Source organism: Thunnus maccoyii, chromosome 15, assembly GCF_910596095.1.
Source record: "Thunnus maccoyii chromosome 15, fThuMac1.1, whole genome shotgun sequence".
NCBI classification, from domain to species: domain Eukaryota; kingdom Metazoa; phylum Chordata; class Actinopteri; order Scombriformes; family Scombridae; genus Thunnus; species Thunnus maccoyii.
In genome coordinates this window covers 28,836,585-28,862,328 of record NC_056547.1, presented here as the reverse complement: position 1 = coordinate 28,862,328, position 25,744 = coordinate 28,836,585, and the positions used below count along the sequence as shown (strand labels likewise).

General features: G+C 37.7%; 1 long non-coding RNA gene across 1 annotated transcript; it reads left to right on the top strand.

Annotated features, from left to right (window-relative positions):
- Positions 1-1,753: 1,753 nt before the first annotated feature.
- Positions 1,754-6,917, top strand: LOC121912608. Its single transcript, XR_006100120.1, has 2 exons — positions 1,754-6,087; positions 6,535-6,917. It is a non-coding gene; the product is annotated as an uncharacterized LOC121912608 (long non-coding RNA).
- Positions 6,918-25,744: the final 18,827 nt, after the last annotated feature.

Genomic DNA, 25,744 nt, shown 5'->3' with positions numbered 1-25,744 from the left:
ATCTACAATGTATATATGATGTAACATTTCAGAACAACTACTAAACGGACCTGTGATCATTTTGTCTACTACTGTTTCATGAACATTAGAGCTACAGAGGATGCTGAATTATGATGGATACTGTCAGGTAATTAATACACTGTCCAAACCTGGTTGTGTGAGTGAGTAAACATATAGGCTATCACTGGCAATACTGCAATGTTAAAATAAAACAAAATTCATCCCTTTTCTGTTGTAATCTTTCACTATGCAGGATATAAAAAAATCAATCGAGAAGGTGGTTGGACAGTCTAGGTCAAAGGTTACAGAGATTTGCAGGAGATTCTACAAAAACTAAAAACACATTATTTGAATTGGATTGCCTGATTAAAAAACACAGTGCCTGCTAATGTCCCAAAATAAAATGCTACTGATTTATTGATGTTGGAACTAAACATGTTTTACTTTGAAATACAGTATTGTCTAGATGATTAGCAAACGGCAAAAGGTGAGAAAATCTCAGTATCCCTATAATGTCAGGGCTCTCTGAGGTTCAGCTGGTATCACTCACACATCATTACCTGTGCTAAATGTTAGTTGTTATTCAGTGTGCTGACATTTAGTGTGTTGTAGTTGGGTTTGAATTGTTGAGCTCTCTAATCCAATTATTAATTGAACCAAGATGACCTCATGTTTGTCTCAGATTAAGGACTGTATGAAAATTATTAGGCAGGATGGAGGAATTATGGAATTTTTCTTCCTGCTGGAGAAATATTTTATTTCAGCCTAACCTTGCAAGATTTAGTGATGTCAAGTCAAATTTATTTTTTTAGAATATATTTAAAAACAACAGAAGTAGACCCAAGTGTTTTACAGAAATATGTAAAATACAGTTAAATAATTAAAACAAAACAAAATAAATAGATAAATAACTGTAATAGACACAGTTAACAATTATTTTAATTATCAATTCTAATAATATATATTAGGGGTGTGCTGGAATACAAATACATTATTCGGCAAAGCACAAAAAGTGGGTTTTTCACGAATATTTGTTTCATACAAATATTTTGAAAAATATTTGTTTTTGGGAAGAAAAAAAACCCCTCAAATACCAGCACGCAGGTGGGTTACATCACTATCTCAGTCTCTCTCCTCTGCTTTGCTGTTACATCTATCAGCAGGTCTCAACGAGGGGAGTCACATCCACCTGCTACATGATGCACATTTCCTAATTTGGACATCACTCCCAGAGTTGGGGGTGTTCCCCAGAGATAAAGGTGAACTACTGACACATTTAAAGTCCTCCCAAGGGACTCTCCATATCCTGTTGTTCCCCTTCCCCTTTCCACAAAGTTAGGTTGTAAAAAATAGGCAATAAATGAAAAGTGCAAAGTAAGAATCGCCTTTGAAACACCTCCCTACACATTACATGCTGTGCTTTCTCTGTGTTATGGGTGTATAAATAGGTAGAGGTGATTGAGTAAAATTTTAGCTCAGTTATCAGCGCAGTCGTCTATGATCTGGGAGACTCCAGTTCGAGATCCAGTGTGGGGACCTCCTTCATAAGACAGTTTATTCATGAACATTTTATTGTAACACTTTCATTTTCTAAAATTAAAAGCATAACAAAAACAAAAACAGGATTTTTAAGCCTGTTTCTACTTTTATACCAATACAAATACAAATAATTTTGCTGCCTCAACAAATACAAATACAGATACAAATACTGGGCCCTCTGCACATCCTTAATATATATTATATTATCAATTCTCATGCTATTAAAAATTAAAGGAACTTAAAGGCAATTTATTATTAAAAAATGATTATAGTTAAAAATGCTTTAGTGTGCAATATGGATTTATTTGTTCGTGGCTCTTTATTTAAAAAACAAACAAACAGATGAACCAATTCAATAATGTCACATTATCTTTAGATATTGGGGAGGGTCCAAATATAATAATAATAATAATAATAATAATAATTGGGTAGAGTTTTGCTTTTTCAAAAATGAAACATAAGGGTGCAGCCCCCATCCTCAGGCAAATAATTTGCATACAGTACCTGACCACATTTCAACAGAGTCACCAATTACATGAATGGCAAAGTATTACACTTTACAAACTGCAATACATATTGTTTCATGAAAAGGAAAGATTTGTCAACAGATACAACGCAGAAAAAAAATCCTCTCTTCTGCAGCTGAACAAAGCTCTTGTTGTCTTATGTTGCTTTTGTTTCATTTTGATGGGGTTATCAATTACAGACAATAACCGGGGACCCAATGGGTGGGGAGTGTGGGTGACAAGGGTAAAAGAGCTATTTGGATTTCTAGAGCCACACTCCAGGCTTTCAATAACAGGATTAATGTAGCCCCCGGTGCTGCTGTTCCAGTTGGAAAAGGATCAATCGGAAAAAGGCAAAAGCGTATTAAAAGGATTATAGATTAGCAATTAGATGTCTTCTGACTGGGGGTTAGAAAGCGCTCTCACACAGTATTTTGAGTCTTAAGGTGAGCTGTGTGACAGCTGGCACTGTGGTCCACTTCCTCACTCACACTAGATCTTCTCTAGTTTGACACCCAGAGGTTGATCTGAGTCCATTGGCTGTGTGCCGCTCAGAGATTAAGACTGATCTTCTTTTTTTTCTGCAGATATGTCTTTGTTATTAAACTTCCTCAGCGTCACAGAAAGAAATAAACCGTAATTTCTTTATCTGCTTTGTTTTATTATTGATATTTAGTTAGTTGGATTTTTAGGAAGAAAACAATACTATACTGATAAACAGAAAGATCCAAAAGCTGAACAGAGGAAACTTTTCATCAAGAGTTCCTCAAATATACTAAAATATGCACTGAAGGAATTGTTGTTCAAATGGTTTTATACAGTTTGACCAACCAGCAATTAATTACTGTTTGACTTAAAATACATATTGCATGAGCCGAAATACACAGTTTTCCTTTGGTAAATTAGGACAAATGCAAAAAAAAGGCAGCTAATCCTTAGTGAACATCCCCAAGCTGTCACTACTGACCATGCAATGACTCTTAAACATCTCCTAAACCTTGAGACTCTCTTTGCACTGTAAAAAATGACTTACTGGACAGCCATAAGCATCGCCGCTGGTTGAGGTTGGGTGTGATCAGAAGTGTGTTTTGCTGCACAATCATGTCACTATAACAAATGAAGACCTCTGCTTTTTAGCCATGCTTGCAGCGGAGCTTTAGGGGTGGCAATGCCGCTGTTTGTTACATACTGTTATATACTGTGTACACTGTCAAGGTACACTGCATAAAACAATTTACAATCTAGAAGTCTTAAAACCCTGCAATGCTGTCTGAATGTTACATGACTTCAGGTTGTGAAAATGGAATGGATTTCATCAAATCATCAGGATTTGTATTTGATTGTGCATGGGTCACCACTGTAACTATTGTTAACACCATAACATCACCATATTCTAGTGTTAAGTTGTTAGCAACAGTATATTTATAAGTAAGACAAACAACGCTTTTTGCATTGTGTTTTTATCTGTATGTTGTTGATGTATGTTTGAATGAAAAACAAATATATAACTTCCTCTCTTACTATATTTTTTCTTCTCTGCTACATTATTTGTAGTAGGGTAATGTTACATTTACAACACAAACATATGGTTACCATTCATTTAGCACTAGCTGTGGATGATCACTCATGTTTGTAAAGCCAGAACTGAATCACATATTTCCTGTTTCATTTGGTGTTTTCCACTGTGTTCCTCATTAAAAAAAAAATAAAAAAAACAACCAAACAAGAAATATCCTTCCAGAAGTGACCTGTGATAGGCTTCACATGGCCTCAGCTGCATCTGTGCCGTCAGTGTGACCTGTCTGTATCATTTGTTATGTCCAAGGTGACTCTGCAGGGTCAACGCAGGCAGATCTGGATCCTGAAGAATAAGGGATATGTCTACAGCTTCACATCAAAGACAGTTCATGAGACCACACATCATCTGTCATATTATTAAATAAGATTGCAAAATAAAAGTCGCCAAGGTCAATACCGAGTTGATCTTAAAATGTCAATGCAATTTGACCGTAGCAAGAGAAAAAAAAAATGATTCTGCTCTGGTAAGACATCTTTATGTGAATTCTGATGGAAAATCATCAGATACAATAAAACATGACAAAGAGCAAATGTCCATTTTTAAGAATAGGCATTAACTGGTTGACTGAGCACACATTCAACACTTTTTTCATTCAGTCCAAGTCCAAAAGCAGTTTTTACTACTTCCATTTATCTGCTTCTGAAAGACTCTTACAAGCTTCAAAATGAAAGTATTGCAAAGGACAACCAGGACGATTTGATGAAAAATAAACATATGATGTGAATAGTTAGATTAGTTAGAATCATTTTTTAATGGATTATAAACCATACATGTACAATTTAGGGTCATCTAGAAAATAAATGCTCTTTTTAAATGCTCTTGTTAAATATAAATCAATATTAAAATCTGTGAGGATTTGGTGTAACTGACAGCAACTATGGATTTACAACATCATGACTGACACAGAAAAGGTTTGTTGCAGAAACAAACCAGAAGTAGATTTTACTCAGATTTTACTGGAGTCAAATCATAGGCCATTCTTAATCTGCATTCTTGTCTGTACTGGAGTCACACTCAAGAACTGTCCCAATTCAAAGTCAGCATTCAGCCAAGTATGGTCCAACCGTAACACTACAACCAAAATTAGTTTTGAGATTTTTTTCAACTACAATTTAAATTTGAGATTAAAAAATTCTCTCTTGACCTTGGGAAACGTAATTGACAAAACAGCTTCATAAAGTCCATTTAGTAGCTTTCCTGGAGCTTTCAGTCATGTCATGTTCCATTGTATCATGTTCTGTGACAACTAGCAAACCATCAGCTACTAAAGAAGATTGTGTGATACAGGGCCACTAAATGGACCTTGTGGTGAGATTGTTTTGATTGCTGTTTCCAAGGTCAATAATGAACTTCAATTTAAACTGTTATGCACTTGTGGATGATAAGTCCTTGTAGTGTTCAGAGGAGTGGCAATTTGAATATGTACAGTTCCAAGAGAAATTCATTGGTGAAATTTTGAATATGTAGTTGACCATCAAAAACAAGTAGTAAATAAATACCTGAAAATTTGCTTCGGCATTTTCAGAGATGGACCTGTTAGTTGGGCAAAAGTACTGTCATCCCAGTCCAACCATTACATTGATGGTTGAAAGTAAGTAACACAGTAAGTGAACCTCTGAGTTGAGATAATTTTGTAACACAACAGTCTTACAATTGTGATAACTATTACCGGAGCCCAGCTAAGCTGATGATGTAGGCAAGAACGCTGTTGTCCTTGTTACAAGATAACTGTGCAACATCCTCCCATTTGCAGGAGTTTGGACCACCGAGTTCAAGTTAGAATGCCATTTTGAACTTCCTCTGTATGGAGAAAGGCCCTATGCCATACCATGACTAATAAATAACACAACTAACTATATTTGTCTGCAGTACTAAAAGGGGATCTCCACCAGTTTTACACATCAGCATGCGTTTCAAGGGGTTGAGGAATACTGCTGCATATGTGGAAAAAAGTAGTGTAAAGTCTTTTGGAGCTGTGTTAAATCTGATAAATTGCCTCGAGTGATGTCACCTGAATCAGTGTCAGTTGGGGCTGAAGGCTACAAGTTTGAAAATGAAAAGACTGTAAAAGAAATTAGGTTACCAGACCTCTGTAGCCCACCCCTCATCTCTGCCGGAGGCTAGCAGCTCCAGGCTAAATTAGCCACTACTACCACAAACCCAAATCTGAACAGTTGAGTGATCATAGTTGAGTTGCATTGTGGGTAATGTAGGTGCCAAGTTTTGGCAAAGAAGAACGCATGGAATAAAAAAGACGATTTCTCTGTTTCTGCTGGATGGGTCCATGAGTCTAACAATGTTTCAGGTGTGCAATGTTAAACCAGTGCAATATTTTTTAAGTCTTTACAATTTCTTCCACCACTTCAGGAGAGCGGGACGCTAACTTGATGGGTATGTGATGCTTTGATCACCAAAGCAACAGGACAGGAGGCATTACAGCTAAATATGATATCTCATTTTCAGGTGAGACACACCAGTTAGTTGGAACAACAGATGGTTCGTCGCTGCTCTTGTGGGACTGATGGGAATTTTCCCTTTATTTCCTGGGTGACAGTAGAGAGTGACAGGAAACTGTGGAGAGAGGGATGGGGGTGACATGAGACAAGGGTCCACAAAACTGATTGACAAAAATCAACAGTTATCTGTAATCAGTGTGAACATGAATGACAACAACATTAACAGTTCTATGGCTACAAGTTTACTGACCTGTAATTGACAAACAAAAGAAAGTTATTTTCCTCCAGCAGAGAAAAGATCCAAAAAAATGTCTGGGGAAGAGATTAAATATCACTGTACCAATATAGTAATTCTGCTTTGTCATGTGCTTTTTTTGGCCCAAGGTGTGTGAGTGTGTGTATTTCATCCCCTCCCTCTTCTTTTTTTTATCTCCCTAAACGCTCTCTCGGGTAGTGCTGCTCTGACCAGATGGCCGACCAGTGCTTATCCAGCTCCAGGGGAAACCCCTCAGCCATATAACATTAAACACCACTCTGTCATTTACCAGCTCTCCGCTTCAAAGTAATGAATCAAAGTACATTTTAGTAAAGATCGTGACATCATTAAGATTTTCATTGTACAGTTATAGCATAATGAGTTGCACACTCACTTTACCTTCAACACCTGTAATATTGAAACACAAACCAATCAACCCTAGTTTATTGGTTCACTCTTTTCCACACTTTATAAAATGCTTCACCAAAATGAAGCATTCTATAAAGCCAGGTACTTTTTGCCAGGTACTATTTCCACATTACTTTCAACCTTACATAATAAAACTGAATCTAAACTGAAAAGTATAAACGAGTGTTTTCTGTTTTCTGGTTGGATGTATCCATGAATCTGCACACAACATGGTGGGCTCCGTGGAAGAAGACCTGTTCCCTATGTAGATATAAAGGCTCATTTTAAGGTAACGAAAACACAACGATTCTTAGTTTCAGGTGATTATATACTGATGAAAACATACTTATGAATATTATATTCAAATTCTGCCAATAGATCCCCCTAAATCCTACACACTGCTCCTTTAAAGTCAAAATTCTAAGTATATCAAAAGTAAATAGTATATTGCTTTATTGGATATGAAATCAAAGTACATCAGTATTACAAATCAGCAACCGTAGTATATGTGCAGCTATCTGATAGCAGCCAAAGCTTGCCAGCATTGCTGAAACAAGGTCTAATGTAGCATCCGAGCTGGTTAAAAAAGTTTTGAGGGGACAGGGCCAAATGTAATTAATGAGATCACCTAATGATTTTGAATAATGAATTCAGCATTACTAGGCACAAAACACAGCTGCTAGCCTGCTGCTCTACTCTGGCTACTCCTCTGTAAGTAACCGGAGTAGCCACAACAACCTGTAATTTATTTAAAGACTTGAAACCTGTAAGATTTAAAAACATAAAACATACAAAAATAAACTATTCATTCATTTTAACACCACATACAGTATATAGTAGGAGTATGCCCGAATACAAATGCATTATTCGACAAAACACAAATAGTGGGTTTTATACAAATATTTGTTTCATACAAATATTTTAAAAATTATTTGTTGGGGGTGTTCCCAAGAGATAAAGCTGAGCTGCTGACACATGGGAAGTGCTCCCAAGGGATTCTCCATAACCTGTTGTTCCCCTTCTCCTTTCCACAAAGTTAGGTTGTAAAAAATAGGCAATAAATGAAAAGTGCAAAGCAATAATTGCCTTTGAAGTCCCTACACGTCTCTGGCATATGGGTGTATAAATAGGTAGAGGTCTGCCTGCAGGGAGATGATGAGTAAAGTTTTAGCTCAGTAATCAGCGCAGTCGTCTATGATCTGGGAGACTCCACTTCGAGATGGAATGACACTTTTCTGAATATCACAGGTACAATGATCACCTTTTGGGGGCAGAAAGAATAGAATGTGTTGAACAGTCCATTAGAGAAGGGAAATCTACTGGATTTTTAAACCAGGTTTGAAAGAGGAAATCCTTTTTATAAACATTCTTAATTGTACCTTTTGATGGAACGGCATCATTCTGAATGATATGATTTGTATGGTCATTATATAGTTTTTCTTTTAATGATATTAATATTTTGAGGACATTGTGAAATTTGTATTCTTTGTGTCTGTTGTCAATTTATTATGCGATGCCATATTTACTTCCTGTGTATCATTTATTTAGAGTATCAGGTGTAACGCTGTTTTTACCGTTTCTCCCCCGGTGACCCAGTGAAGTTTAAACTGATTGGTGTCTTAACCTATATGCAAGACTAAATAAAGGCTTTTAATATTTTAACTCCTCTCATTGTCAAGCAACTCTGTCTCCTACAAATTACATTTATGTATAATTAAATTGCAAGAGAAAATATGTTTTGGACAATTTCTATGAAGCCCATGTCTATAATGCATTATAAACATACTTATAATGTGTATAGCACTGTATAATTATAGTTTTAAGCACTCATATATATTCATAATGCTTTATAACGATAATCATAACACATTTAAAGCATTTTATAATGACTTATAAGGTCAAGTATAATACTTCATCATTGCTGGTCACTCACTGACACTTTTTTGCAAGGATCAGTGTATTATGATTGTCATAGTTGTAATACATTATAATCATTTTATAAAGCATTATAATCACTGTTATAGTGCATTATAATGTGATTATAAGTTACTCTAGATGGTCATTAGGTGCTGTAGGTAAAGTGAGGAAAAAAAAGAAACTCTATGTGTAGCAAAGGAGGGTTCCCACACCAGGTCTCAAACCCCAGTCTCCCAGACCACACATGCTACGCTAACCAGTCAGCCAAAGACTACAACTATTGGCTAACAACCTCTAGTCATCCGTGGTTATTTGTTTTTTCCTCCATGGCACCTGCTGGGCTCCATAAATGTAGACATGATCAGATTTAATACAGCATTGAACATGTGAATAATAATACAATTAAAATCAATTAAAATAAAACAAACTAGACTGAGCATGTGAGATTAATACACTGTTATGCATAAAACTGAAGCATGACACACACAAATAAACACATGGTTAACATAATTTATTTCCATAGACTGCTGTGCCACTGTTACTTTACAGACTTAAATGGAAGTGATATGTAAATGTGGTTATTATAGGTATTGTGTACGTATGCTAAAATATTAAATACATTCACTCTATTTCATCTTTCCATTTACTTAATAAAAAAGTTTTTCCACCTGTAAATACACCCATTATTGAAATTTGGAGGTGAAGCCTGTTTACCTCTTAACTCAATAGGTTTGTTTTCCCCGGCAGCCTTTCTGTCTAAAAGGAGAATTGAGGCAGGAACTGGACTGTGTCCAATCTCTATTGATTTTTGGCCTACCTTGCCCTCTGTCCTGGTATTGGTGTAAATGTGTAGCGTGGGAACGTCGAGAAACAAATGGACTCCTTCATCGGTTGTGACAGCTGTGCGGGATTTGACGGACAGGAACTAATTTTTCCATCATACGCAAATAAAAACAAAAGAAGGAGAGCCAGTAACTGGCTTATTAGAGGCAGGTGTTGAGCAAACCAGATAAATGCAAATATCAGCCTGTTTCTTTTCCATCATGATAGATTTGGTGTCATTTGTATTTCTACTGTTATATTCTAAAAATGGAATTCTATGTGGAATATCTACCTTTCGACCAGTTCTTAATCAGAAAGAACTCTGTTATATAAGGAAATTAATCCAACACTCCATTACACTTACATGTAATCCCAACAGCTTTTCATAATGATCTGTTTCTATAATCATATCTTTCCTGTCCTTCAGTGATATGAACAATGTCATACAGGCCTCTATTTTTTCTCTCTTTAGTCCCCTCAGTCAGAATACATTGTAGGATTTATTTTAAAGGAAACATATGCTTTATCTGGTTATTTATATACTGTTATGATGTCAGATATCTATGTTAAACACGGTCAGATTTTTAAAACTAGAGGGTAATGTATGTAGAAATGCTCAAATATGCACAGATGGATTTGAGAAGTTAACATTTCCAGTATAGAACAAGAAAAAGTAATAAAATCCTACCACTGATTGATGGTTTTCTAATGTAGCCTCTGGAGTGGAAGCTTCCAAGAGCTGGCCAATCAGAACAGAATGAGTTCATTAGGAGGGGGGCCTTAAAGAGACAGGAGCTAAAATAGCCTGTTTCAAACAGAGGCTGAACTGAGGGGCTAAGTAAAGGGTCAGTATAAGATACCTAAGGAGTTTTTAACTGTAAATCATGCAAAGATATTACAGTAGAGTCCCAGAATATAAATACAGACCTGGACATGTGCAGAATATGTCCCCTTTAAAATATAATTACTAACTATTAAAACACAGCTCAGACTGTGTAGACAACATGTGACTGTGGTCATAGATCCTCTAACAGTTACGTCTTCCTGTTCTTCAGTACAATTTTGCAACCAAAGGGAATTCGGCTGTTGTCCTGTCCATGGATGGGGGCGGGGGTTCAACTCTTGAATGCTGTCACTCTTTTGATCAAAATTGTTACAGTTTAACAGTTGCATGATTTAGCTTTAGTGTTTTAAGAGTGAAACAAGCAGAGTGGTACTGAATATGATGTTAGTGTTATCAAAGATGATGGAAAAAATGTTAGTGGTACACTTCCTAGCTTAAAGGCAGTGGAATGAAAGCCTAACCAAGGCAAACACATGTTACACACACATACTAATGCACTACATTATAGTCCTTGATCCAAAATCCCAATTACATTTTAGAGTTTGTGTGTGTGTGTCCACATGTTTGGTGCGGATTGTGTTGGTAAATGTCCATGAGTGTCTGTATGTCACTGGGACATGACATGTGCAGGAAGTTCTCCTTGTTGTTGAAGGTGATGACTTGCAAGCTGTCTGCTGCTCTTATGCTGGTTTGCCCAGTGATCAGTTTTTTGGTTGGTTACTCAAGTCCTGAAAATCACAGTTCACAGTGGGATTAAAGTTGGTGCCAGCTAGTCTCTGTATATGACTGGCTCTTAGAGGTGAGTTATAGCTGATAGCCAATGGTGGGAGTCGTTTATCCATGTTGTGCTAACAGCTCACACTGGGGTGTGAATGGGTCTTTCCATCTTGCTGGCTCTTGGAGATCTTGAAGGATCAAAAGGTGATTTGGGTCAGTGGCCTGGTTTAGTGGCCATGTAGGAGAAAAGGGGTCTTCTTATCTTGATCATTGCTGTTTGCAGGATATTGTAAATCTCACTGATGTCTTTTGGCCAGCAATCCAAGGGGGTTGAAGAAAGGGCTGGTCCTGTCATTTAAGAGTTGTCCTGTCTGCATTCGAAACATGCAGGGGTTGTAAAGACTCATTCTCTAGGATTACATTTCTTTATGTAACATTATATATTTGTCTGTAGGTATGCAAATGTGTATATGTGCATGTGTACTGTATATGGGATAATATCCAACAAGTTTGTGTCAGGTGGTTCTTAGCCTCCACGTCATCCATTACAACTTACAACTTGGAGGGTATTAACCCACAAAATGCAATATGTAATCAAATTAAGAATATTGGTCATATATCCACTTATATACATTTTACATCTCACTTCTGTTTTAATCATCATAAAATACAATTGTGAGGTGGGATGGGCTGCTGGTTCCAGAAGTGTTTTTCCCCTTTCTGTATTCCCATTTTTCTTTGTACAATATCCTCACTGTTGCTTAACACAGAAACTTGTACTCCCCTGGATAATGTAACAATCGTATTTGTTATGACCATCGGTTTAAATTATTTTGAATAATTTCTGAAAAATCATGTGTTGTTTTTCATTTTCGTGGACAACTAAACATACTGCAATTACCATGAGCCTCGGCTGCCGTTGCTTTGGAGAAGAAGCCAGTCAGAGTGGTAATGAATTCAAAATGCTTCATTGTTGCAGTTGTAAACAAACATGGTGCCATAGTTGCTGAATTCACTTCAAAATGAACTGATTTACATTGTTTATTGTAAAATCAGTTTTCACAACACTTCTGTGCTCTGTCACTGGATGTTTCTTGTCAAGCCTCGACCAGCTTTGAAGCAAGTCGCTAGCCTAGAGGCCAACAGGCAAAGGAGAAAGACCTGGAACCAAGACCCATCAGCACCCCCCGCATGCCTGATATTCAACTGTGGCCGCTGCAGGAGGCCCTGCAGCCGCATGAGTCTGCACCAAGCATGTTCAACATCCTTCGTGATCCTTCATGAATCTAAGCCGAGAAGAAGAGGCATCTTGGTAGTCATAGTTAACTTCTACTCAAAGTTTTTTGTACACAGCCTAGTATGTTAGACTTTTTATCAAACAACCAGATGTTCTCTAACACAGTTATTCATCTTTTGTACTGATACTTTAACCAGGAGAGTTTCATGTTGATTCAAGACGTAGAAGAGCTCTAACTGTGAGTCATGTAACATTGTCTATGGGAAAAATCAATGGAACTTTTATTTCCAGAACCAGGGATATCTGAAATCCACATCTTCCAAGAATTCTCAGTGGCCATGGTATACAGTAAGTGTATATATTCATATGTGTATGTATATACATGTGTTTATATTATGTATATGTGGGCACATTGTTTTATAATTTCTATTCCTTACTTTTGATTTTTTTGTGGCACGGTTTTGTCTTAGAAATGTTTGTTTTTTTACTTTATTTATCTTGTTTTTACTGCTGTTTCATGTTTTGAAAAAAATACTATATGAAGTCTTATTGTTTAACATTAAAAAAGCACTTTCAACCATATCTTGTGTTCTTCATCAGCAGATGGCATTTGTTAAGAGTTTGTTCCATGATAACAGAGCAAACTTCCCCCTGTAAGCCAATTTACCCCTCAGGGCCTCCATCTGCTGAGGAAGGCCTTGAGATGCTGTAGAAAATGGGAAAAAGCTAGCGAGTGGACCTTGAGTTAAGATTTTTATCAAGATTGTGTTTTATAATCTAGGTCTTTGGACATTGCTGATTCCTGGACTAACATATGGTTTTCTGTCATCATTGTATTGTCATTGTCGTTCTCTGTTTCTCTTTAAAAGCCACAGCTCCATCTCAATGAGACTACATGATTAAACAAAGAATAACTGATAATGCTGTTTAATGGAATATCATCCTGACATTGTGTCATCGAATTCCCCAGCCTCCCCATGCAAAGCAGCTTGTTTTTGTACAGAAACCCATCTCTTCAATGGGCTGCATGTTTTTGCTTGATCACATTATTCATCATTTGAAAAGGCAATCATGCTTGAACATCCAAAACAAGACTATTAGGTTGTTCAGCAGCTAGAACTGTGCTGAATGCTCTCTCCTGTTTTTTATATACAGATGCTGTACACATTCAACTCTTGTGTGTATGTCCATGGTATTAGAAAACAAAGTGAAAGGACAGGATAAAACATGAGCATGAGAGAGGCGCATGGCACTAATATACTTGATTAGATATTTGATATCAGCCAATCAGTGTCAACCTGACCACTGCAATGGAGAAAAATAATCATAAATTGCAATGATTTTGTTCATAAATGTATTTGAAGCTGCACTAATCAATATGTTTATATGAGCAATGGAACAGTGTATATACAGAGCTTTTAGGCTTTTTTTTAATCTCATTGTTTTGGTTTTACTGCCCGCAACTTGACCGTTCCATGGGCCCGATTCGCAAAAGAAATTTGCAAGCACTACTTACACACAGATCACAAATGTTGCCAACACCCCATTTCACAAATGATCATCACTCGTAAATTTCAGATCAATTTGTGAATCCTGCAGGCCTCTCCCATGCTCATGTATGGGTCATAAGTATGGTGTTTCTTTTGATGACTTAAACATGTCAAAATTAACAGCTCTCATCAACGTTCTTTCCAGAAAAGTCTACTGTACACTACCTCTCCAGCACCAAACAGATACAATTAGCAAGCTGGCTAAAGAGCCAGATACACAGTATTTCTCGGGCTTTGGAGACCGAACCAGAGCTAATAAAGGATAAATATTGGCTATAAATTCATCAGTTTGCTAGAAAACCGACTCCGAATGAATGCTAATGTTGCTCTGTGTCTGCTGGATGTGTAAATAAGCAACCAATTGCTAACACATCATCCATAACAACTTTATGAAAAATATGTGAAGTTCATTGAATTTTAAAGTGATTTTTTTAAGCTTTTAATGCTTTTTAGAACTTCGGTCTTGGGTCTTTTTTGTTGTTTTGTCCTTTATTTCTATCAGTTATGTTAATTATTAATCAAGTAATTGCTGAGAACATGGCGACATAACAACAAACTCCAGTGGGTCAGGGAACATGATCAGCCAGATGATGAGACAAGTTGTAAACAAATCAACAGTTCAGCCAGATTATCTAAAGTCATCTCACTGTTCCTGTTTTGTGCCTCATCAGATTTCTTTTAGCAAAGTAACTGTTTCCAGATTTCAGTGGCTATAACTACATAAATAAGACCAAATAGAATCCCTTAAGACAAAGAATGAAACCCTGCCATACTACCAAAAAGCAGAGAAACAAAGTAAGAGTTGAACAGGTCACACAGTGAGCAACCTGAAAGTAGAGCCAGGAGTAAGAAAAGGGGTCGCACTTTATTATAGGGTACACTAATAAGATGTAAAAAGCCGTACTTTGTATCAAATTAGACAAAAACTAGAAATATGTTCTTTATTAGACAGTAAACAAACATAGGGATACCCTAATGAGACACCATACTCCTAAATTATGCTGTAGTTAAAAACCGTTTACAATACTGTATTACACCCAAAATATACTATACTTAGAAACTATTATACCAAATTATACTCTAATCAGAAACCAAATAGAAGTTCCTAGATAGAAGAATACACTTAGACACCATTTTACAAGATCATAGTCTAATTAGAAATCAAATACAATGCCATATCTGATCCAAAATATGCTACAGTTAATACACTATTCTACCCTTACTACCAAATTATAATGTTGTTAGACACCACATTTAATGCTACTAACATAGGCCTATCATAGCTTAATTAGACAACACAGGTTGTAATTAGATGAATGTAATGAGATATAATATCACACATACCCTTTATAACAAACAAAACGCTGAGACCTCAGAGGACAATACATTTATTTGGGTTTTTTTTTTTATTTTATTTGAATAAACAACACAGAAAAGGATAATCATCAGAAGTACAGCTTTTTGTAGGTGATCTAACAGTTTGAATTCTTAACTCTTCTAACTCCATCTGATTCACTTTGCTCCAGTTTCCACCACGGCGATGAAGCAGGCTAATGCTAATGCTAACTCCAGGAGCTGCCAACAGTCCTCGTCCATACTCTGTGAGGAAAACTAAATCACTAAACTCTTCATGAACATGAGCGTTATAGAACATACACGCCAACATAAAAGCAAACTTACCCAACAAGGTTATTTCTGTTCCGTTTCTGTCCTCTTTGTCCTGTTGCAAGCAGCACATCCTCAGCTTTCAACTCTCGTGGTGATTTACAGCATAATTTAGTTGTATGGTGTCTAATTAGGGTATAACTGTGTTTGTTTACTGTCTAATATAAAACATATTATTTCTAGTTTTTGTCTTTTTGATATGAAGTACTTCTTATTGCATCTTATTAGTATACTGTAAAAGAAAATGCGACCAAAAAGACTTACTGAATGAGCAGCCTGCAGCTTCTGCAGTATGTGCAGGACAGGAGGGTGGTATCAGCTCCAGCATGGAAGCCTATCTGAAATGCGATCTTCATCAATCAGATGGAATGCTTTAGTGAGCCAAGGGTTTCTGTGACTCTCCATGAGAGCAGAGAGATATGTATCAAAAGGAGAATTAATATCCACTCTGCTCTCTCCTCCTGTGACAGGCTAATCACACAGCAGACACCAGGCCACTGCTTCATATGGATTTGTCAGAGGGCAGATTCACCATGTAGCTTCAACACACACTCGAGGACATACACACTTAACCAAACATTAGTCATGAAGTCGATGTTGACTAGTCTGTTTAATGTAGTCTGTCTCTGATACAGTAGATGTATTTATTAGAGGTCCAAGCATTATGTGGTAATGGAACCCTATTGTTTCCTTGGATTTATAATGATCATCACTACATTTTTTTGTATAAAAGCGGTTCTACATCATGAACAATCCAAGGTGTGAGGGTGAAATTTACAGGGTCAGCATTAGATTTTGACATCTGTTTGGATGCAAAAGAAAAGAAAAAAAGACCCAAGTCCACCATAAAAGGACATAAAAAGAAATGTGTTTTTGTTAATTACTGTTATGTACTTCGCATATTCACATGCTTTGAGTCTATGTGTTGAGCCACCACCCCATATAAAGGGCAGAAAATGTTTGGCACTGGAAAACTTGAAAAGGGATGTTGAAGGAGCACGGCAGAAGGCAGGAGTATGTGGCATTTATTTACAAAAATATTAATGAAACAGAAGCAAAAAAATAACCATAGGAAATGCAACAAAGATAATTCAAAATTGAAAGAAAATAATCAACTAATAAAAATTACAATTTAAAAGCCGCAGCCTCACAGCAAGCTGCAGTCTATTCTCCCTCAGCTCATAGGAGCCTCCCATCTGCAGGTTACCACACGGTAACCTAGACTGACACAAAGCTTTCAAACAATACATAATACCAGAGTAACATGAATATAAGATTACTGTTGCTGCTGACAGTCACATTATATCTATGGGAAAACACGTAAACACACACTTACAGCCATGAGTGCACTAAGGCAGATTTACTACAAAACAGTTTTACATTTCCTCCCTCAATCTGACAGAGACGAGTGACTCACTGCTTAGTGCACATAATTATGCACACCTGTTTTCACTTTTGCTGATAGAGCAGATAATCCACACTAACATCACAGCAGGACTGAAGCCTTTCAACAAAACATAACCCTGTGAAACAAATTACCCAACTGAAACATGTATTATTTGTCTAACAATGACTGATAACTTAACAGATTGACTGAAACATTGGACTGAAATTAATGATTTAAAGGTGCAATATGTAAGAATCAGAAATTCCTTCTCATTAATGACACCGGTGGCCATTATGCGGGCTGCAGTCAGTATCCTGTTGCTCGCACTCTTGTCAGCACGAGTGAGCAGCGGCGCTAACATTAGCCAGCTAAAACCACAATATCACAATATATTTCACATGCTTTGCAGTAATGTTAGCTTACCTGTCCAATAGGAAGAAAGCCAGCTCGGGGTTTGGTTTGATCCCCAAAACCAAACAGAGGTCCCTCCATGAATCAAATGCCTTGCCAATGTTTACCCTAGTTTTCCCTGGTTGTCGGTCACATTGCCATTTGGCTAGACAGGCTTCACTAGATAAAACTTCTGTTTTTTTGGGCTTAGGTGGACTTTGTGTTGGACTCTGTGTTATGGTGGGTGCCGGTCATTTGTTGACATTAGCGGACTCTATTTCTAAGCTAATGTTAGCTAGTGTTGCACCCTGTTGGCACTGTAAGGGGACAGGAGAGAGGCTAGGCACTTAAGATTGTGCATAAATGTCACATCCTTTGGATCCTCACAGCAAAACTGCCCCGAGTCCTTTACATAGAAATCAGTCCATAGGCTGTTATAGGCTACCAAGAAAGTCTGGGAAGGTCTCATTTTATTATTTCTTCACATTTTGTTGATAGTTTTGGTTAATTTTTGATTGTTTCAAACTAAAATTCTTACATAATTCTTATATATTGCACCTTTAACACATAAAAACACGTAATATTGGGAACCATGGCTGAGTGAAAAGGAAAGAGCGACATTTTCACACTAGTCATTAGTTACATGCTGCTGCAACTTGTGTTATAGGCCACACTAATTTCTACCCATACATTTTTGTCACAGTGTAACATGGCTAGTGAAGGTGAAGGTAGGTTGCGGAAGCCCAGCAATAGCTAGCTAGTTAGCTGGTAGCCACAGCACTACATTCACTAGTCATACATGCAATTTGGAATCAAAACCACAGTGCAAACTCTGACTGTTACAGCAACAATTCAAAACATGCAAAACCTACTTTTCACTCTTGTTCTCTGAATCTCAATGGAAAAAAAGTTTAAACATTCTTAGGAACAAGGTTAGCATTGTGCACATTTTGAATTTTTGTTAGGTCCGAGGTGTCCTTGTAGCTCCAAGTCTGCATACTTTCAGGTCCTAGTTGTGATGTGTGCTTGGACCCTGGTATACCCACTTGAAAGTATATTTTTAGAATTCATTACCCCGCTGATTTTGTACAGGAAAGCTTGAACCTCAACTTATTCTATGAAAAATTAGAATTCTGCGTTAAGTTTCCATCACTACAATTCATTTATTGTTATTACCCTGAGTTTCAGTGGAAAGTGTTAGTGTCCCATAATCTAAGTGCAGAGCTTACTAAGGGCATAAATTATAGAGTGATTGGAATGCTGCAAATATGTGAAATGATTCAGTGGGAAATTTCTAAGGTGATTATGCTCAACGAGTTCAAAGCACTTATCTCAGGACCATTAAAACAGCCATTACAGCTCCACAGATGACACCTTAAGGTGTTGGAAAAAGCACAGGAGCAAAAGACTGGATGATGAGGGTAAGGTGTGTGGGGACCATGTATTTGTGTGTGTGCATTTACAGTGGTGCATGTTTGGAGGTGGGTGGGGGGATCAAAGAATGCATTGCACAGCATGTTTAAAGATGTATTAAATTACTCTTGTTGACAGCTTGTTGGCTGTCCCAAATAAGTGATTTTTTAAAGACTTCCCAAAAAACATCAGTAAAACCCTGTTGCAAGTGGTGTGGGCCTAGTCCTGCTCCAAGTACGCACTTTGGTGATGTCAACAAAAATTCTGTCTTGTGGTAGGTTAGTCCAACAGTATGTTGTTCCTTCTAATGCTCAACTTTGGCCGAACCCAAGTACAAACATGTAGTAAGGGGGGTGAGTTTTTTCCAAGTCTTAACACATCCTTTAAATAAGTGATTGTTTGAGCTAAATGCTAATGTAAGCATGCGAATCACTGACTCCATACAAAGATGTAGTGAGGTGTGACGTCACCCGTTGGTTTCATTGGAGTCACTTTGAAGCCCAAAGTTACAGCTTTGCCATCTTTTCCGCTTGGAGCCAGGACCTTCCAAATAAGGAGTGCAGTGTGTTGCATTATCTACTTTAGCTAAAGTATGCTAACACGTCAGGTATTGTAATCCAGTAACATTAAAATTAGTGAAATATTGCAACAACAGTCTGACTCAGAGGGCCTGAATTTAGAGATTGAGACCATAGTGACTCACTGAAAAAAATTATTGATTTAATATTTCTAAAGAGAAGTTGAAGCTTTTTGAATGGGAGTCAGGTGGAGCCAGCATTTAGTGGCCATCGGTTACTTTATCGTTGACTTCAGCCTCAAGCTGTGGTAGTTGCTGCTTGATGCTAACATGCTCACAATTACAATGTTAAGATTTGATGTTAAGCAGGTAATGTTTACCATGGTCGTATTAGCACTTAACACAAAGTACAGCTTTAGTTTTGCAGGTAATTAGGTATAAACCAAAATATTGGAGAAATTGGAAATTTGACTAGATGGTGGCTCTAGAGGAAAAGTCAGGAGATCATCAAAGTTATTAGAATTCCTCCTGAGGGGAAAATCAATTTCAAGTTTAATGGCAATTATTGATAGTTGATAGTTGTCCAGACAATTCAATGAAAACTGAAAATATCAACGTCATGGTGGGTCTAGGTGGAAAGTCATTAAGATTCATCCTCTGAGGACCTTGAATCCATGTACAAAATTTAATGTCATCACATTCAATATTTGTTGAAGTATTCCAATCTGAATCAAAGTAATATATACACCTTCGCACCAACCACCTAGCCATTGCCATTCAAAGTCACGCTGCTACATATCATTAAGGAAACAATCAAATATCAAAAGAATCATATAGAGTTAAACATAAATCTTAGACACCATCATATAGATTAATCTTTGAAAATTGCTGTTGTCTGAACAACCATAGTGGGCCTGTAGCTTGAAGGTAATTTACCCAAAAAAGATTTATATTTACTTTATCTTCAGATTTGACTCCTGTGTCCGTAGTCGATTGTCTCTGTGATGTTGTATATATGTTTGTTTGTTTTTTACTTTTTATTCCTTGAAATGCATGAAACCATCTGATGTATTTGTTGTTTTTGTAATTGTTACTGATGATTCCCTTAGGATTCCGGTCATACATAGTATCAAAAATCAACAAATTTAACTGCCAAGGTCATTTAAGAGAGTGAGGGTGAGACACAGGAAGTAAGGAGACAAACAAAAGTTTATCTACAACAAGAACAATTTCTAAATTCAGCCTCTAGAGTGAAAAAAAGAGGTTTCTGGTTATGTTTGGATCCCATCTTTTGTCCCACATTAGGTGTCCTCTGTCAGCCAGGGTCCAATATTGTGGTCTTGACAAGTTCCTAGTCTGCATAATCACTCCTGTCACAGCAGACGTAGGGGAGACCATGAAGAATTTCATCCAGAGTCATCATTGTCATTGTGTGGAGCCTCTTACTTAGCCCTGTCACCTGCAATTAATGTCAGAGGGAAAGTGTAGCCCGGCTGACACTGAGTTTAATTCTATGACAGGCTGTCAGATGCTGGGCTTTCTCCATCACTGTGCCTCCCTCTGTGGCTCACAAAGGGGAGTATTAGAGGGGCCAGACTGAGATCTGTCTCTTCTATCAAATGAAATATGATATATGTTAGTGAGAATCAAAAACAGTACAATGACTAGTTGACAGTTTAACTAAGAGTTCAAATGCTTGAGTTTAGTCATTGATATAAGAAAAACTGTATATGTAGCTGTGGTTTGTTTTCTGATCCACTGTTTACTCACTGGGATTACTAGGATTATCCTAGTCCATAGTTTAATCTAGATGGGAGAGACCCCCATGTTTATGACCTGTGAGCGGTTATGTCATTAAATCATTGAATTAATTAGTTTAGTAATTGATTAATTAATTAATTAGGCTTGTATTACTTTGAGCACAGACTGCGGGTGATGTGAGGCATTCATGCTTCTTGGATTTTTCAGGCACATCTGTGTTTTTTTTTTATCACCAAGATTACTGTATCGGCACATTCTCATGTTGAGTTCAACTTTGGAGAACTTTGACCTGCAAATTCTCTGACAGTGCTGACCTTTGAGGAGACAGAGACCCAGAGCATCCAAAATTGAGGAAGCTATCGTATCTTATTAGCTGTGTTGCACTCTTCACTTCTATTTAACCTTCTCTATCAAAGTAAAAACTGTTCAACAAAAGAGCAGTGGTTTGTAGGCAGTTATAAGACCAGAGTGGACTGTGCAAATGAACTGTGAGAAATTACTGTCCCCTAGCAACTGAGTTAAGCTAACAAGCTAATGAGTTTGCTAACTGACTGTTAGCAAGTTTGTTAGGTTAGGACATTAGTTCATGCCAGGGGCAAGTAAACAGAACAGTAGAGTGAAAGTAGACAGTAACTCCAGGAGCTAATGTGACTGATAGCACCAGCTACAGCAGTTCACCAACTAGCCCTGCTAGTAGAGACTATATCACCAAGCTTTTGGACCAACCTATTATGCATGGATGAGCAAATGTCAATTTGTGGTTTGAGTGCCACTTAAAAGCAGAGGTTCATGGTTCATTTTTGACCTTGACCTTCTACTGATGAAGATCATGAGTGGAAGTGAACAGTGAACAGCCTCTAAATGGTTTTTGTGGTGAGATTGTTTTGCCAACTATGATCAGGTAGGTTATGATAGAGTGCAAAGCTTACTTCTTATTTGTAGCATAGTAATATCTGCAAGGTCTATGTTTAATGTAAATGCATGTCCCCTGTGATACATTCGGATACGATATGCAATCAAAATATGAAATTGGAGAATCATTGTATACTGTCATGAAAACAGGAAATGCAGATTTGCAATAAGTAGTCCAGTCCACTTTTACCTGAGTGGACACATAGATCTTCTCACTCCTCTGATTTCCTTGTTTCATTTCATCTCTCAGTGTGGAGGTTAATCAGGCCATCATTTCTCTATTTCTCATTTTCATGTCTCACGTTCAATTCAGTAATTACGAGGTGTTATGCGATTCTTGTATTAGTCAGAACCAAATTGCTAAATCCTGATTTGGCTCATTGTGGATTTCATTAGGCCAACCGACACCAGACAACAAGATCTAATGAAAAGCTAAAGTGAAAATACCGGGCCCGTTGTAATGCTACATTCTGTGGGCCTAATGGCATTAGTGTTTCGTTTTTCAGAGGCTAACGATGCATTGTGCTCCTACCTATTTGCGCTCTGAGGCAATGTCTCTGCATTATGAGACATTTTTAATCGGCTTTGGTCGCCTGTGTCTGCTGACTGCGAAAACAGACTGCATGTAATATCATCCAGGCCCAGGTACCGCTGTTGCTATAGCAATCGTAATTACAAAAGGTTCATTAACTCTCGACAGTTTTGCCAGTCAAAGGGGGGTTCACATTAACAGAATTTACATATTGAGGAAATTAACACAATTGGCATGAAACCAGGGTCATTAAAATGAGAAGCAACCTAACAAAGAGCAAGGAAAGCTGCTGGATGCATGTAGGAGGATAGAGTTAACACGTGTGCACCAGAGTTTCTTCTTCTGAATTTTTGTGGTGGATAACCCTGCTTTCAAGTTTTTTTTTAATTCATCTGGGGTTCAATACAGAGGCTAACACAGTGGTCTAAATGTTGTTTCAGCTGTTTTATTTCTTTATGTTATTCCTGATTAGCTGGCATCATCGTACAGTAGCTGCTACCCTGCTATTACACAAACAATTACATGGTATGACCAATTACATAAGTACATAACCCTTCCTCTTAATGCTCCCTGAGTTAGAGACCAAGTTAAAGTTAAACAAGACTAGGTCAAAACCTAATATATGGCTGGACTGACCATGTATGGTCAATGTGTGAAATTGTGGCCAGTTTGTTACAGGAATAGTCAGTGTGTACAATGTGAATTCCTGGATATTAAATGTTCATCTGCAATTTTCTGTCGTGGCCCCAGTAATATTTACTGAAGTAGCATCACACAATGAGTAAAAAAAGCTTATAAATGCAGTTGCAGGAACAATACTTTCCACTCATACCTTGGGATGTTTGATTTGAAAGAGAATTAATTTTATTTAATTATGACTGTTCTAATTATTATTAAGTCCCCTTGCTCTTTCATCTGTTTCTCTCAGCGGATGTCTCTCGTTTTTCACTCTGTATTGAGTGTTTTGTCACAGTGATTATTTGGGGTGCTTCAGCTGTGCTTTAACTCCCTCATGCCTCTATGCACCTTTTTTCAGCCTCTTTCCCAGTTAAGGAGGCTGTGGTGAGAAAGTTTTGACAGCATTTTCAAGAGGTTTATCTCCACCCAGTTACTGCAGTTACAGTCAAATCAAGTGCACCTGCAGAGCAGACGCCCCACACTAAACTGATATAACAGCTCTTGAGTCGCATGTTTTACCTGCAAGACTCATGTTTAATACTGTTGTTCATTGTTTGTGATGTGAAAACATCAGAGAAATACACAGCTTGTCTCCTGGTATTAGTTCAGTTATAAAATCTAAATGCACTGCGGAGCATCTCTCCTGATTGGCTGCTGACAGCACTGTCCGCTGGAGAGTTGATCACACTGGATGGTAGACGAGGAGACGCTGGTATATGTCTGTATAAATAGGAGTTTAGCCAACTCCGCTGCGTTTAACACCGGAGATGAGAGCATCAGAGCTTAGAGCACAGTCACTGCGTCCTTCATCTCGCACCGATTCATTTTGAAAGAGTAACAGCCAATGGGGAAACTTCATCACTCACTCACTCTCTCACTCACTCATAGACAACTGCAGTTATAGGACTGGCCCTGCTGTTGCAGTCCATCCAAAAAAAGGATTTGCACTGATTTTATTTTAATGGGTGTTCAAAAGCTGCTTTATAACATACAAGGGGCTGTATTGATGGGTTTGCATATGGGTAACAGATCCATGAGTTTGAAGGCAGTTCCAAAAACTCTGCACAGGGGTTTATGGTACTGTGAGACAGGATTTTATGTATGTATCTGGCATTACTTTGGTCCATCTGTCTATTAGTCATTTAGGATATCACATCACAGGATATATAGAGGCACCAATTTAAAGCGGCATTAATATATGTTTGAACAGGCTGACGCAGACATATTTTCACCTTATAAAGTTGTTGGCAAATGTGTTAACAAACTGTTTTGCATCTACTCATAGGAGACAAGGCCCCTAATTTGCAAGATTAGAGAAGACCTGGCCCACTCTCCTAGGAAGAGTGAACCTTTTTAAGATGAATATAATTCCAGGGTTTTTCTACACCTTTCAAATGATCCTGGCTCTTTTAACAAGGAAATCACTTTTGGTTATAAACAGCTCTTTGTCTTCCTTTCTCTGGAGAAATAAGCAAGCTAGGTTGGAACTTACTACACTGCAACGTCCTCTTGAGGAAAGGGGGTTTGGCGGCACCAGATATTAAATGCTACCATATTGCATGCCTCTGTAGTTATCTGTGGCATTGGTTTAGAGATGACCCTGAATTTACCTGGCTTACCCTGGACGCTGCCCCAGTGGCCCCTGTTCCTCTCTGTAACATTTTATATGCTTCTAAGAAATGGGTTCGTCTTAATTTAAAGAGCAACTTTATCCTACAAACACTAAAAGTCTGGAGACTGACAGAAAACACCTGTCCACTTAAACCCAGAATTCCCCCCTGGTCTGATGGACCGCACCTTCTCCTTATGGTCTGGTAGGGTGTATAGGGACTGTGGGCTACTCGGTGATGGATGGCACTGTGATGTCCTTTGATCAGTTCAGAGAGAAATACAACCTCCCTCAGAATAACTTTTTCAGATATTTGCAAATACGCAGCTTTATCACTTCTGCTATTAAGTTGCACTCCAATGGGTTTTCTCTTTTGGCTGTGGATAAGGTTATTCAAAATCCTAATATTGTCAATCCCAAACATGGTTTGTGTCAGGTCTCTCTGGGAAGGTGACTTGGGAGAGACTATCCGAGATGATGAATGGGGGACAGTGTTTGGTCAAGTCGTTCAGGTTGCTTATTAACAAAGCCAGGGAGTTGCAGTTCAAGGTTATACGCAAGCTTCAAATTACTCTGGTGAAACGTAACAAATTTAATCTTTTGGTTTCAAAATACTGTAATAAGTGTAAGACTGCTGAAAGTTCATATTTCCACTGCATTTTTCAATGCCCTCTTATTAATGACTCTGGGTCAAAGTGTGTAAAGAAATTGAGATTACATTTAAGAAAAAACTGGGCCTTGGACCTATTTCTGCATTCTGGGGAGTACAATCAGCAGCTTTGAACCTTAGCCCCACTTAACTGAAGATGCATAAGGTCCTTCTTTTTAGTGCAAAGAGATGTGTTCTTCAGTGGATTTCAGATTCTGTCCCCACGGTTTTTCCGGAGTGTTATGGAACTCATCCCTTTAGAAGCTATAAGCTTCTTGCTCAAGTTTTTTCATATTTAGGACCCCATTCTGGACTATATTGGAAATGATGGGGCCCAGGCCCTTCAGAGTTCACTCTGTGGACTAGCATGGACCTAGATCTTGAGGCAAATTTCCATGTA